Genomic DNA, 16,782 nt, shown 5'->3' with positions numbered 1-16,782 from the left:
TTACCCAAAGAATACAAAAACACTAATTCAAATGGGTATATGCACTCTGATGTTTATAGCAGCATTATCAACAATAGCCAAATTATGGAAAGAGCCCAAATGTCCATCGATTGATGAATGGATAAAGAAGATATACATATAATTGAATATTACTCAGCCATAAAAAGGGATGAAATCTTGCCATTTGCAATGACTTGAATGGAGCTATAAGGTATTATGCTAAGCAAAATAAATCAGTCAGAGAAAGACAAATACCATATGATTTCACTCATATGCAGAATTTAAGAAACAAAACAAGCAATCATAGGGAATAAAAGAGAGAGGCAAATGAAGAAACAGACTCTTAACTACGGAGAATAAATTGATGGTTAACAGAGGGGCAGTAAGTGCTGATAGGTTAAATAGAAGATGGGGGTTAAGGATAACACCTGTTGTAATGAGCACCAGGTGTCCTATGTAAGTCTTGAATCACAAAATTAGACACCTGAAACTAATATTACACTATATGCTAACTAACTGGAATTTAAATAAAAGCTAAAAAAAAGAAAAGAAAAAATGCTTAAGAATATAGACAAAGAAATCCTCAATAAAGTAGTAGCAAATTTAATTCAGCAACATATAAAAAGGATAATAAGATATGACTAGGTGATGTTTATGCCAGGAATGCAAGATTTAACATAGGAAAATCTAATCAATGTAATTCCCATTACCATGGTAAAAGAGAAAAATATTGAACAATTCTCTCCTAAAATCGGGAACAAAGTATATGCTTTTACTACTTCTATTTCACAGTGTATGGAAGTCAGTTTAAAAAGAGAGGCGCCTAGGCAGCTAAGTGGTTGAGCATCTGCCTTTGGCTCAGGTCGTGATCCCAGGGTCTGGCGATTGAGTCCCGCATCAGGCTCCCTGCAGGGAGCCTGCTTCTCCCTCTGCTATGTCTCTTCTTCTCTCTGTGTCTCTCATGAATAAATAAAATCTTTAAAAAGAGAAAGAGAAAGAGAATAGGTGCCTGGGTAGCTCAGTTGGTTAAGCATATGCCTTCAGCTCAGGTCATGATCCCAGCAACCCCACCTGCATCAGGCTTCCTGTTCTCTCTCTCAAAATCACTCACTTTCTCTCAAATAAATAAAATCTTTTTTTTTAAGACAGAATTGTCAGAGACAGAGGCATAAATTTAAAAGGAAATGTAAAACTATTTATTCAAAGATGAAATGATTTCATAGAGATTTCAAAATCCTAAGAAATCTTTTTAAGATTTCATTTATTTGTTTGAGAGAGAAAGAGCGAGAACACAAGTGAGGGGAGGAGCAGAGGAAGAGGTAGGAGCAGACTCCCTGCTGAGCAGGGAGCCCAATGTGGGGCTCAATCCCAAGACCCTGGGATCAAGACCTAAGTCAAAGGCAGACACTTAATCAACTGAACCACCAAAGCGCCCTCTCCCTCTCTTTGTGCCCCTCCCCACTCTTGTTCTCTCTCTCTCTCAAATAAATAAATAAAATCTTTTTAGAAATTAGAAAAAAAATAATTTTACCACCCTAAAAATACTCTGTGCTCCACTTATTCTTCCTTCCCTCCCACAAATCCCTGGCAACCACTAATCTTTTTAATGTCTCTATAGTTTTGCTTTTTCCAGAATGTCACATAGTTGTAATCATAGAATCTATAGCCTATTCAGATGGACTTCTTTCACTTATAGCAATATACATTTAAGGTTCCTGCATGTCTTTTCATGGCTTGATAGCTCCTTTCTTTTTACTGGTAAATAATATTCTATTGTAGGATGTGTCAGTTTGTCTATCCAATAACCTATTAGAATGCATCTTGGTTGCTTTCAGTTTTTGGTGATTCTGGATTAAGCTGCTATAAACATTCATGTGCAGGTTTGGGAGTAAATACCTAGAAGCATGATTTCTGCGTCATATGACGAGCCTATATTTAGCTTTGTAAAGAAAAGTCAAACTGTCTTCCAAAAAGGCTATACCATTTTGTCTTTCCACCAACAACAAATGAGATTTTCTGTTGCTCTGTATGCTTGCCAGTATTTACTATTGTCAGTGTCATACATTTTATCCAAGAACCTATTTTTTTTTAAATTAGAACAAGTGAATTTAGCAAGATTGCTGAATTCAAGGTCAATATGCAAAAAAAATGTATTTATATATAATAACAACAAACAACTAGAAAATATCTAAAGATACTATTGATAATAGCTTTAAAATGCTTAAGAATAAATATAATGAAAAATGGATGAAACCTCTAGATTGAAATCTAAATATTTCCTGAGATAATTTAAGGGCAGCCTAAATAAATGGAGATACATGCCATGTTCATAGATTGGAACCCAACATTATTAAGATATCAACACTTTTCTAAATTGATCTACGTATCCAGTCCAATCCCAATCAAAATCCCAGGAAGGCTTTTTAAAGAAATTGACAAGCTCATTCTAAATTTATATATAAATTCAAAGAATATAGAATACTCAAAACATTTTGAAAAAGAACAAAGATGGGAGATTTACACACCCTGATTTCAAGGTTTACTATAAAGCTACAGTAGTCCTTACAATGTCATCTTGGTCCAAGGATAGATGAGTAAATCAATGGAACAGAATAGAGTCCAGCTATAAACCCACTTGAAAAATGATCAATTGATTTTCAACAAAAATACTAAGGCAATTCAGTGAATAAAGAAAGGTCATTTTAATAAATGGTATTGGAACAAATGAATTTCCACAAGAAAAAAAAAAAGAATTCTGATCACCACCTCATACTATGCTTAAAAAAAGTAAGAGAGTACTTCATGACTTTGGAGTAGAGAAATATTTCTTAGACCAGACACCCCCCCCCAAAAAAAATCACTAACCACAAATTTAAAATATTAATAAATTTTACTTCATCAAAATTAAGAATTGTTGGGGCATCTAGGTGGCTCAGTTGGTTAAGCATCTGCCTTGGGCTCAAGTCATGATCCCAGGACCCTGGCATCCAGTTCCCACATCAGGCTCCCTGCTCTGCGGAGCTGCCTGCTTCTCCCTCCCCCTCTGCCAGTCACTTCCCCTGCTTGTGCTCTCTCTCTCTCAAATAAATAAATAAAATCTTTTTAAAAAGTTAAGAATTGTTACTATTTAGAAACACCATTACGAAAATGAAAAGACAATCACAGAGGAGAAAATCTTCCCAAAATATATATCTGGCTAAGGACTGTTATGAAAAGTACATGAAGAATTCTACATTAATCAAGGCTTGATAACAGAAACAGAACAACGAGGAAATGTGTGTGAGCATATGCACACATGCAGGGAAAGAGAAATTTTTATTATATAAACTGACCTCAAACAATTATGGGAGATTTTCTGTGAATCTGTTGCCTCTACACTTGATACTAGAGCAGAAATCTGCAGATAAAACAGTTGGGAAGCAAAGTCAATGTGAAATGAAGGAAGTAAAGATAAAGGAATCTTCAAGTTTGGGTTAGAACCCCCAGGAACAAACTGAAACACCTGTAAATCTCTCACCACTTTCAAGCTTCTAACTTCAGTTATTAGGAGATAAATTAGTTTGCTAGAGCTGCCATAACAAAATAGTAAAAACTGGGTGGCTTAGTAAAGAAATTTAGTCTTAGTTCTAGAGGCTAGAAGTTAGAGACCAAAGTGTTAGAAGGTTGGCTCCTTCCGAGGATTGAGAAAGAATCTGTTCCATGCCTTTCAGATCTTAATTTCTTAGCTTCTGGTAGTTTGTTGGCAATCTTTGAAGTTCATTGGCTTCTGCTGAACCACTCTAATCTCTTCTTTCATGTTCACATGGTGTTTTCCCTGCAATGTATATAACTGTCTTTGTGTCCAAATCCTCTCTTTTGAACACCAGATGTATTGGATTACCACCCACCCTAATGACCTCATTTTAGTTTGATTACCTCTGTTAAGACCCAAGTAAGGCCACATTCTGAGGTAATGAAGGTGAGGACTCCCAAAATATTTTTGGACGGATATAATTCAACCAGTAACAGAAGACAAACATGTACCTAGCCTAGGATTCAAAGTCAGGTAAAGAGAAGCCTAGCTAGACAAAAGGAGCTACAAGTTGGCTGCTGTTTCATGTCAGCAAGAGAACCAGCAAAGAAGCAATAATGTACTACATTATTGCTTTGCTCCAACTTTCCACAAATAAAAAGAAAATGGCTGTTTCTTCACATTTGTGGCCCACACTAATCAGAACTATACAGGACAGGGAATCCTGGGGGGTAGTAGTTACAGCTTAGGTAAATTGCCATAACACAAATGCCCCGCAAATTCATACAATCCAATGCAGACAGAATAGAGCTTTCTAAAAATGGATAAAATGTTTTAGTTGACCCTTTACAATATGATATACAAATAGCCACTGAACCCATAAAAAAGGCATTAACTCTTATTAATCTTAAGAAAATGCAAACAAAATCACAAGATAACTACTAAAAACAAAAAACTGATAATATCAAATGTTGATGAGGATAACTTTTTAAGTTATTTAAATTTGAAACACATAAAAATATTTTATCCAGCCAATATTTTAAGTGGACCTTTATATTACAGCAATTCATAATGCTAATTTGCTTTTTATATTTTATTCTCTTAACTACCAAATAAAGTGAGTATAGCAGTTGATGGGCAGAATAATGGCCTCCCAAAATGTCCTCACCCTAATCCTCAGAACCTGTGAATATGTTAGACTACAAGGCAAAGGGGAACTATGATTGCAGAGCAAAGTCAAGTTGGTAATTGTCTTGCCTTAAAATAGAAAGATTATTTTAAATTATCCATTTGGACCCATTATAATCATAAATTCCATAAAAGAAGAAGAGGAAGGCAGAAGAGTGAGCGTCAGAGAGATGCTACAGTGCTAGCTTTGAAGGTGAAGGATGAGGCCAAAAATCAATAAACGTGAGCAGCCTCTAGAAGTTGGAAAAGATAAAGAAATAAACTCTCCCCTACAGCCACCAATATGGAATAAAGCACTGCTTTCATCTTGATTTTAGCCCCATGGGGCTTAGGCTGGATTTTTGACCTATAAAACTGTGAGATAATAAATTTGTTTTTAAGCTGTTAAGTTTGTGTTAATTTGTGATGACAGCTATAGAAAACTAATATAAGCAGATATTATTATGCTCATTTTATAGATAATAAAATCAACACAGGACCCAAAAAAATTACAAGCAGTGAGACCCAGACTTGGATCATATATATTTTGATATGGAAGTCATATATATTTTCATTCCTAAAACTTCATGGACTTGAACTGAAAAAATATAACATGGGAGTACTTAAATAAATACTTCCTCTGCCCAAAGATATGTCAGCTATCCACCAAAAAGTTAAGTTAAAGCATTTAGCCCAGGACCTATAACACATTAGAGCCTACCACATATATCAACAATTTTAAACAATTTTTAATTAATTATGTTAATGAGTTTCCCCTAACTTGATGCCTGGAATCTCAGTTTGTAAGATATCAAGTAAATGACCCTGAACTTTTTCAAGAACTGGAAAATGATTCAGAGAAGTAAAATGTTCTATTTGGACAGTAGGTCAAGTGTCAAAGTTAATACATCTTTTTGAGAAATTGACTTAACACGTTAAATTATGAAGCAATCTAGACTATCCCCTAGGGCTGATGCTTCTTCTCAACAAAATAAGTTTAGAAGTAAATAAATATAAGGAAGAGAGCAGCAGCTCTATATTTCAACTCCATGGAGCATCATTCACATGAAAGATATGTGAGTAGTGACTACAGAATTCTGTAATGCAGTGTCTCTGAGGGGTCAAGGATAAAAAAAAAAATATTTTTCAGGACTGTATACTGTTCTGCCTGTCATACTCATAAACCCTGTCCTTATCTGTAGATGGAAAAGGTCATCAGTTTAGCACTGTGATTTATGGAAGGAAGAAGGGGAAATCAGAAAGTATGAAATTCTACCTCAAAGTTATTTCTTTGGATTGAGGCTATTTTAACTCCAAATAACTTATTACTTTTATTTTATTTTATTTTTGACTTACAAATTTTATTATTTGTATTATTTTACAATACAAATTATTGTATTATTGATACAATAATTGTATCAATTATTTATTCTTATTTTACTTTATTTTATTTTTATTATTATTATTTGTACAAATATTACTGATTTATTATAGAAAAATTTTAACACAAAGGAAAAAATCCATAATTCCATTATTTTAGGGGCCTCTTCCAGCCTTCTTTAGATAGTACATACCATCATCTATCTCTCCCTTAGGAGTTGTGGCCTCTGAGGTCACTGAGATGATGATATCTAAGAGATATTATTGTCCTCCTGATGCTAGTATAGCCTCATAAGGCAGGCAAAGACACCACCAGTCAATCTCAAGGTATGTATGTCATACATGTATATCAAGAAATCACTTCTCCGAAAAAAAAAAAAATGAAATCACTTCTTGGAGCACCTTGGTGGCTCAGTCCATTGAGTCTTTGACTTTTAATCTTGGCTTAGGTTGATCTCAGTCATGAGTTTGAACCTCGCATTGGGTTCCATGCTAGGCTTATATCCAACTTAAAAAAAAAAAAAAAAAGAAATCACTTCTCATAAAATAGTATTTCCCAATTTTCTCAAGTCCTGCCCAAACAACACTTACCCCTAACTCCATATTTTATATTATTTGATAGGGGTAGAATCTTCATCAGAAGAAATGAAAGGAGTCAGGAAATTTCATCTCTAATTCAGAAATGCTTGTGTTTGAGCATCACCTCCCATCTTCTTGAGAGCTCTTGCCATCCAGTGAGGTTTAGCATCTTCCCCAAAATACTTAATCCAGGCTTTAATAATAACTCAATACCAAGTGGGGGATAGCTGGGATTCCACCCCACAGCCAGGATCAATACAACAGATATAAATGCATATTAAATAAAAATCACATATTGAGTCAGAGAAGATGAAAAGCCTTCTTAAGCAATAAGGAAAGATAGGTTTTCATGAGTGGGCCAGTAATAGAGGGATTAAACAGTGAGCTTTAAAAAGTCTACATGTGAGGGCACCTGGGTGGCTCAGCTGGTTAAGTACCTACCTTTGGCTTGGGTCATGATCCCAGAGTACTGGGATCAGGCCCCACAAAGGGTTCCCTGCTCAGCAGGAAGCCTGCTTCTCCCTCTCCCTCTGCTGCTCTCCCTGCTTATGCTCTCTTGCTCTGTCAGATAAATAAATTAAATAAATAACATCTTTTTAAAAATATATTTAAAAAATAAAAATATCTACATGTGAAAAACTTAAGAACAAAGGGAAGAAGACATCAAAATATCCCCAATCCCAAATGATTATTCTTTCTTTTAAGCCTCTAAAATATATTTTGTTACAAACACAAGAATTAAAATAAAATTATGATTTTCCCATGTTAATAAATATAACTCTCCAATATGAATACAGAGTAATCTAATTCATGGATATAATGGTTACAATTTACTTAGCCAGTCTCAACTGTTAGACATTTAAAGCTTTCCCAGTTTTTGCTATTATAAGAAAAACTACAATAAAAACACCAATACGTAAGTCTTTAATACCTTTCATTATTTTATAAATTTTTGAACTAACAAGTATGTGTAATTTTACGGGTTTCATTACACATTACATATATACTTATATGTTATATATTTCATATTGACTTCCCAAAAGTTAGTACACTCATTTGTACAACACTGCATTAGAATATTTGCTTACTCACAACTTTTCCATAATTAGGTATCATAATTTTGAATGTTTAACTAATTTGATAAGTATACAGTGGTAGCACCTTATTTTACCCACTGGCCAATCCTTGCTCTAAGAGATTCAGAAGTAGCGCTTGCAGAAAAGCAACTACTAGGTTAAAGGGATGCAAGTAATGAAGAGCTAAGAATTTTGAAGAGGGCAGAGCTACTATAGGAACAGATACTCAGAGGGGAAGAAACTTACCAAAGGGCATTTGCCATCTGGTCTATATAAGTGTCCCAGCCGATAGGGAGACAGCTACCAGAAGGTGTAACCACAGCTGCCACTGAAACAGCTGTCAGGTGGGAGGCAGGAGCTGGGCCATGAAGGCCACTGAAGAGAGCCCCATTGGGCCATCTGCACACTGATCCACTGACTTCCACAATGAATAAAAAGAAATGAGTATTGGAACTTGTAAGAAAAGTGCCTTCCTGCTACCACCACCGTGACAAGGTCCCCACAGCACCCTGTATTAAGAAAGATTGACATCAAGCCAGCTGGCAAAGGAGAAATATTAACAGGGTTAATAGTTTCACAAAGCAGTTCCAGTTTCACAAAGCAGGGCACAAAATGGTGATTTGAGACTGAGAGACAATTAATTAAAAACTGGTATATAGATATAAGATTTTCTGAGTGATCCAGCTTGATTCAATGGTAAAGCTTAAACAATATAAAGGAACAGAAACTGGGCAGCCCGGGTGGCTCAGGGGTTTAGCGCCGCCTTCAGCCCAGGCCCTGATCCTGGAGACCTGGGATCGAGTCCCACGTCGGGCTCCCTGCATGGAGCCTGCTTCTCCCTCTGCCTGTGTCTCTGCCTCTTTCTCTCTCTCCTCTCTGCTGTGTTGCTCATGAATAAATAAATAAAATCTTGTAAAAATAAATAAATAAATAAATAATAAATAAATAAATAAAATAAAGGAACAGAAACTTAGCATGACCTTTTAATCTAAATATCAATAGTCTTAGCAAGACTATTGATAGACAGAGTCACTGGTAAGTGTCCTAATTACCAACTGTGGTAAATTGATTTTATGAATGATTCCAATTTTTCACTTCACCCTTTATCCACATCTTTTGCTATAAATCCTTGAAGTTCTATTCCCTAAAAAGTCAAAATTCATCAAGATCTTGCAACTTGCTTGAGCCAATGAGATATTAACAGATGTGATACAAACAGAAGCTTGAAAAAAATATTTCTATGACTCTGTTTGCTTCTTGCTGTCTGCCATTGCCATGAAAACATGTCCAGACTGGCCTACTAGAGGACAATAGATATATGGAGTGAAGCCAAGTCATCCAATGGAACAAGAATCAACCAACAGGCTGTCAATACCCCATCATGGGAGAAAGCCTCACCAGGAACAAGAGTTGCCTAACTGCCCTGTGTAGCCAACTACTGAAGCTGAGCAAGTTCTGTAAACCCCAGCCCAAGCCAGGGAAAACTTACAGATTTAGGAGCCAAATATTGTTGTAAACTACTGGGGGTTTCAGTTGATTGTTAAACAGCATTACAGTGATAATATATAACTGATATATATATGTATGTTATATATAACATATATATATGACCTTCTGTATGTTAATAGAAGAGAGCAACATGATTTGTGCACCACAGGTATATGGATAGTTGATGTTTCACTATGAAAGTTGAGATTGTTCCCTGTTTTCCCACATTAAAAACATCCAACCTCTGCTTTGGAGTAATGAGCAGGTGTATTAAGGTAGGGTGAAAACTTTTCTCAGGAACCATTTTTGAAGTTTCTAGGCATAAGAGTAAACTGCTGCAGGATCTGCTGAGCCATAAAAAAGGATCCCAGCATTTGCAGTCTAGAGGAATAGTTCCTTTTATCATTAGTTCCGCCAGTTTAACACTCCCTAGCACAAGCATACAGACATCCAAACTCACCAAGATCAGCTAGTTCACCACTGTCTTATCAATGTGTAAAACACATTATGTGAAACAGAGAAACATAAAAACTGGTTTACATTCTTAATAGGCCATTTCAAAGATTCTACTATCAATAGGGCACCTCTTTGCTACAGGTACTCAAGATCCTCACACCATGCCCTGGCAGTCCCAGGGCCTCCCATGCTTTATCTCCCTCCCATCCCTCGTTCTTTCCAACCAACCATATATCAAATCTACTGGGACTATCTTCAAAATTCACAATGATGGAAATTATAGTGACTGATTATTTATGGACAATTGTATCTTACTAGGGAGAAAACAGAATGGTAGACATCAGTTTAAGAATAAGAAAGAAGATGAGTAGATATCTGGAGGATAGAATACCTCCCTGGCATCCTGAGCAAACACAGTCAACGGAAAGGCTGGCTCCATGCACATGAGACCTATATGGTCATGTAGTGCCCTGCAGTTAGAAGAACCCCAAACCTGGCTTAAGGCTGGGCTCTGTATTTTCATTTTGCACTATGGACCTTCCTAGGGCCTCTGCATTTTCATTTTGCACTATGCCCCACAAATGATGTAGGTCTGCTCTTCACCAGATGTGTTCTCTCTTGTACAAAAGAACAAGTTTCATGTCTGGAAATCATTTAATGTACAGTCTTCTAGGTGCTACTGACCTAATAAGCTACTGAATTCTAATCCTCTGGTATCTTAAACCTCAGTTTTTTCTTCTTCTCCACAATCACCTATATAACAGTGGATACACTTTTATAGAGTTGAAACAGAATATTGGTAAAAGTCTGAAACTTATCTCTGACAGGACTGTTTTGATTTCTCCCAAAACAGAAGACATTTACCATTAATACTCCAGCACCATGTTAAATGTACAGCTGGGATTACTGTATATATCCTTCTCTCTCTTGCCTTAGTTTCACATTCTGTTCTGTGACAGGGCAAATGGAGATCTAAAATTTAATTTTTCCCTAGAGGTAACATTTTATGTACTATTTGTTAAACCTACATTCTGTGTCAGGTATCTAAAAGAACACATAAAAAAATGGTCTCTTTCTAAAATAGCTCTTTCAATTACCTCTCAGTGTAGTACCTTTGTAACTCTTCCAGAGGCCATAAAACTCAAGGACCGGACTTTCCTAGAAGTTTCATTACTGCTGCTAGGTAACAATGAACCTGCTCCACAGTCTCTCTTTGTTGTACTATGTGTTGTCCCTTATCTTATGGAACATTCCCCTAAAGTCCATTCACACCTATCTATATATGGAAGAAAAACCCAGCCCTTGAACCTTGGTTCTCCCCATTTACAAATGGATGACACTGACTATCTACCTGTTTAATAAAATGACATACAAGCTCCTATTCTTCTCAAAATATTTCCACCACTAACCTGCTAAAGAATCTAAAATTCCAATCTCTAGAGTCATTCTGGTATTGAGAACTTTCACCAGAATGATTCTGTTATAGTACAGTTGATACGTGAAAGAGGCAATATAATCTATATGATATTCATCAGAAAATAGTTAAATATGAAACTCTCTACTCCTCCATGAGCATCTGTTCCATCTGCAGAAGAGGACAATAAAGTTTGGGGCCCATCTTTTCGTTACTAGTTGAAGGATCACATACTTATACACCAAACAGGAAGTGGCTATTTCAACCAGGAGGGATTTAAACAAACTTCCCATTGAAATGGCCCCTAGAGCCTAAACTGTAGCAGAGAATGCAGATCTTGGTAGAACACACACAAAAAAAATGCAGCCACCAGTAAGAAAAGGAAGAAGGAAGACAAAGAATTTGAGCTACAGTGAAAACTGAAGAGCCAAGCAAGCCACAAATCTACTTCTACATTAATAGGAAATTTAGCTGCCTAAAATTTTCAGACCATTAAAAAAAAAAAAAGGAAAGTCTTTTTTTAGTGTGAACTTTGAAATTACTGATGGAATTATAGGCTGTGGGCTGACAGCAAATAATAAGGAATCTAAAGGAAAAAATAAAAACCAGTGCAAGCATGACGGAGTAAACTATTATAGAGTACACAAAAGATATCAGGATAACTAAGACAACACAAGATGTGGACAACAGACCAGAACAGAGACTGTTCCTTGGGCATATTTATCTAGGATGAACTGACACATCGTAAATGAATGTTTGTATTTTTTAAATTAATACATGTCAAAATGAGCTTAAATTAATGTTTAGCACTCATTCTACAGTCTATGTGTAACCACTACACAAATTTTGGTTGTCTTCATAAACATGTTAGTTTTAAATTCCAACAAATCTTCAGTATTGAAACATCAGCATAAAGACAGACCTACTGACTACTGGAAGTCATTCCAAAAGAGAACAGGAAACAGAAATGCAAACTCCATCTCCAATTACAAAATGAGAAAAGGGTTCGTAAGTTCAGCAAAAGGTAAACTGGAATGCAGGAAGCTTTAAGAAAAAAAAAGGACTTATTTGTCTGCAAATCTCAGAAAACGTCGAAAAATCTTAGTGATTCAAAGTTACTGGCCCACTCAGAGAACAAGAGAGAGGAGGATGACTGAGGGATCATATATATATATACAAACAGTATCATGATAAGGCCAAGTGGAAGAAATCTGCTCTGTAGTGTGAGCACATCTGAAGTTACTTGGCTCTTAGCTGAAGTGATATAAAGATTAATATAAGGCATATGCACTCAAGCTTATTTTATAAGGAAATTAAGTAGCACTTCCTTGTCTGGGGGAAATTCAATTCCTCTAAAGATGAATAAAATTAAATAAAAAGCAGCAGAAGATTTTTTTAAGAGATTTTATTTACTTATTCATGAGAGACACAGAGAGACAAAGACATAGGCACAAGGAGAAGGCTCCTGAGGGCAGCCTGATGCAGGACTCAATCCCAGGACCCCAGGATCATGACCTGAGCCAAAGGCAGATGAGCCACCCAGGTGAGCCACACCTCAACCATTGAGCCACCCAGGTGCCCCAGCATAAAATTTATATGAACATATTAATAGAAAAATAGAGAAAAAGAACATGAAATACCAATGACAGATAAAGAATATTCATATTAATGTTGCCATGGGATAGAAGCAAAATGTAATTAAATATAAACCATGGATATAAACACTTAGTAAAACAAATGTCTCTATAAGTAAGACTTCAAAATAGAATTATGCAAGGTCAAGGAAGACATAGTGAAACAACAAAATTAGTTTAAAATTAATTCACAAATCCACAAAAGAAATAAGAAAGAAAAATAAACCCATTCCAGAAATTAAGACCACAAAATTCATTAAAAAGAAAGATAGGCAGACTCAGGTACATGAAGAGCAGGATTAAAAGAATTAATTTAAAAAGAAGAAGAAGAAGCTGAAGTGAATATGATTAAAGATCAGAGGGAAAATGATGGCTATGGAAGTCAAAGGAAATCCAACATATATATAATTGATATTCCCGAGAGAATGAAAATTAAGGAGATGGAAAAATATTAAAAGTTCCATTCAAAAGAACTTTACAGAAATAAAACAACACTTGAATCTACACATCATGTCTCTGGAAAAACTAACACCAAATGACCAATGCCAAGATGCATCTTAGTAAATGTATTAGAGTCTTTAAAAGATAGAATCCATTCAGGAATTTCATCAGGGAAAGCTTAATATAGGGAATTATTAATTACAAGAAGGGATTGAGGTTAACTAGGAATTGACTAATGAGAAGTAAAGATAACTCTAAAGAATACAGGAATAGCAGATATAAGGAGCAGCCACTACACCTACGGATGAGATAAGTAGCACCCTCCCAACCCTGCACCAGAACTAAAATCCAGACCTTGTTGGAAAATACAAAACATAACTTCACTGGTTATTGAAGAACTTGCTGAAAATCCATCTTCTGGGAAAACTATCTACAGTAAGTTTCTATGCCTTAACACTGCAAAGTTTCCCAAGAGAGTGCCAAGGAGAAGCCAGTCAAAGAGAGGTGTCTTGCCAGTGGCATTTCACTGAGAAGTCACTGAAAAATACCAGGGGAAGTTGCCGGCCCTGAGTGTTGCTGACCAATATGTTAGAGGAGCCAGGTGTAGAGGAAGCAGGTGTCTATGGGTGCCAGGCATTGGAGAAGCCACAGGAGGTAGGCAATGGACATTCACCATCCACATTGCTGAAACCAGACACCAGAAAAGCTGCATGTTGGAGAACCCATGTACTGGAGAGGCTGCCCATGCTGCAAGAGCCTGGCACTGAAAAAGCTTCTCATGCTGAAGGCAATGGGTATTGGAGAAACTACTGGTGCTGAAGGAACTGGCTGACAGAGCTGGCTACAGAAGCTACAGGTGCCAAAGCTGCTATATAGCTGTCCATGCTGCAAGAACCAGGCCAGTGGAAGCCATCCATGCTGCTGGGCAGAGAAACATGCTTTCTCCTCCTGTGCTCCTCCTTCACCCTTCACAGACAAAATTCAGTATCATGCCATCTGGCAAAAGAGAAATATTTAAAGTTTTCCCTGGGGCCTGGCAACCTGACAATGGGAATTGTATAGATACTTTAAGATGGGCAACATTGTTTTCTTGTCCAATTTTTTTAAAGATTTTATTTATTCATGAGAGACAGAGACAGAGACAGAGAGGCAAAGACACAGGCAGAAGGAGAAGCAGGCTCCATGCAAGGAGCCTGATGTGGGACTCGATCCCGGGACTCCAGGATCATGCCCTGGGCCGAAGGCAGGTGCTAAACCACTGAGTCACCCAGGGATCCCCCCAGTTTTTTTCCATATTTGGAATAAAATCACCTATGTGAAAAATGATTTCTTCACATATTCTGTGGAGTTTTCTTTCTTCAGAAAATAGAGAATGTATATGAGAATAGAATGATAAAGGATGTTTTTGTTTAATTAAACTAATAATAAAATTTCTTTGCTAAGTGTGAATCTATCATCCTAATAGCTAGTTGAGAAATGAAAATGTTTCTATGGCTGGTTTTTCTGTTATTACTGGCCTATGAGGTGATCTTAGTGTAAAATGCCCTTTCATTTACTTAGTTTGTCTAAGGGCACTCAGTAGAGTTCACTTCCACTAAAAAGAACGCACAACCAGGGAGAAGGTTCTTATTCCAGGAGTGCTGGCACCTGGAATATTCAAGAATGTCCATAGAAACAAAAATATAACACTAAATTTAAAACCAAAAAATCTTGCAAGAGTCGGTGATTTTCTTAATTCTTTAGCCAAGGGATTGAGAAGTGAACAGAGTCTGATAATGCTGCTTTTAAATAAGACACTTAAAAACATATAGCTGGGGGGTGACCATGACTTGGATGGGTCAATGATTGAGTGTCTGCCTTTGACTCAGGTCATGATCCTGAGGTCCCGGGATTAAGTGCCACATCAGGCTCCCCACAGGGAGCTGCTTCTCCCTCCACCTATGTCTCTGCCTCTCTCTGTGTCTCTTATGAATAAATAAATAAAATCTTTAAAAAAAAAGCATATAGCTGGGCTACAATCCAAGTTTGAACACCATTTCATATAAACTAAACAGCAGAGTTTAGATATTAATAAAAACGTCTTACTCAGACAATAGTATTAAATTTGGGGAGAGTTTGTTATAAGAAATTTTGAGGAATGATATAGAAAGGTATTTTTCTATGGTTATAGAAAAAGAACAGTTGGGTTAAAAGGTAGAGCACAGATTTAAATCTGACAACTAGTTTCCTTTCCTAAAACTGGGTTTGCGATTTATTTTCAATCTAATGTTTTAAAGAATATTCTCAGCCTTCAGTTTTATCAAGGAGATTCTAATTGCTGTACCACTTAAAATGAAGCATTTGAGCAAATAAGCATTATATCAGAAAAAGCTTTTTCACTAAGCTTGCTAATTAGAGGTTTACAGTCCCTAGCTTTAGCCAGAACCTATTAGCCAGCATTAAAATAAAGAAATATCTATATGGCTAATAGAATCAAAGTACAAAGAACAGAATAAGGAATTCTAGTTTTTATACTGAGATCTTATGGGCTTATAGAATTCTGTACATCTGCCTCTTTGACCTCTAGATACCTAGGGACTGCCAGAGAGACTCCAAAGGGATTTTGGACTAATTCTAAATTCAATCATCATGTTTGGTACTATTCTTACTTCCAACAGCTATTTAGACTATTGAGACATAGACATAACATATGATTTAATTGGTCTTTAAAACAATATATTATATTTACTGCTTGTCTTATTTGATAGCTCTATTAGGTAGAAACTAGATATGAACAGTTGAAGGAACACTCAAGGCAGAGTCCCTAGCCCTTGAGGGGAGATTGCTAGACACATGAGCTGGAGGCAAGAATAGTGATAAATAGGTTACACATTAGAAACCTGGGAGTACAACATCTGACCTTGTGAAATCCAAGACTTTTGGGCCTACAGACCAAGAGTCACAGGTGAACAGCATGTGCTCTCTTCTTCTACCTCTGCCCCAGGGTAATCCTTAGACCATTATAATGCATCTGTACCCACCCACCCCCACCCCCCCCACCCACCCCCCCCCCCCCCCCCGCCCATGGAGAAAGGCTGCCAAGATAGTTCCAGTACAAGCCCTGTAGAGCCAAAAACTCCCCCTCCCAACCTGTAAGAGAAGTCCCCCTGTAAGAAGAAGTTCCAAATGATTGGAAGTAGCCTCCACTAGAGACCACCCCACTGTATATCACAGCTCCTCCCACTCCACAAAGACCCAATAATATTCAATCTCAAAACAAGCTAGAGGCAGCAAGGTGGAACCTGCCTACTCTCTCACCTTGAGAGTGTACTTTCACTTTAATAAACTGCTTTGAACTTGCTAATTTCCCTCTGGCTATCATTACTCCTAGCACAGATCCTCACCTAAATCTTTCGGTGGGGAATCCAAGAACTGAGACCTCCATTTATACAACACAGACTCTCCCACCAGTAATAGCTGTACTATTTAATCTTAAAACCTAAAAGAACAAAGTATCTTGTTATGGACTAAATGTTTGTATTTCCCCAAAATTCATTTGTTGAAAAATAATCCCCAATGTAATGGTATTTGAAGGTAGGGCTTTTGGGATGCAAATAGGTCTAGGGTGGGGCCATTAATAATTCTGTCATTCCATCT

Source organism: Canis lupus, chromosome 7 (assembly GCF_048164855.1).
Source record: "Canis lupus baileyi chromosome 7, mCanLup2.hap1, whole genome shotgun sequence".
In the NCBI taxonomy this organism is placed as follows: Eukaryota; Metazoa; Chordata; class Mammalia; order Carnivora; family Canidae; genus Canis; species Canis lupus.
This window is presented reverse-complemented; position numbering follows the sequence as displayed.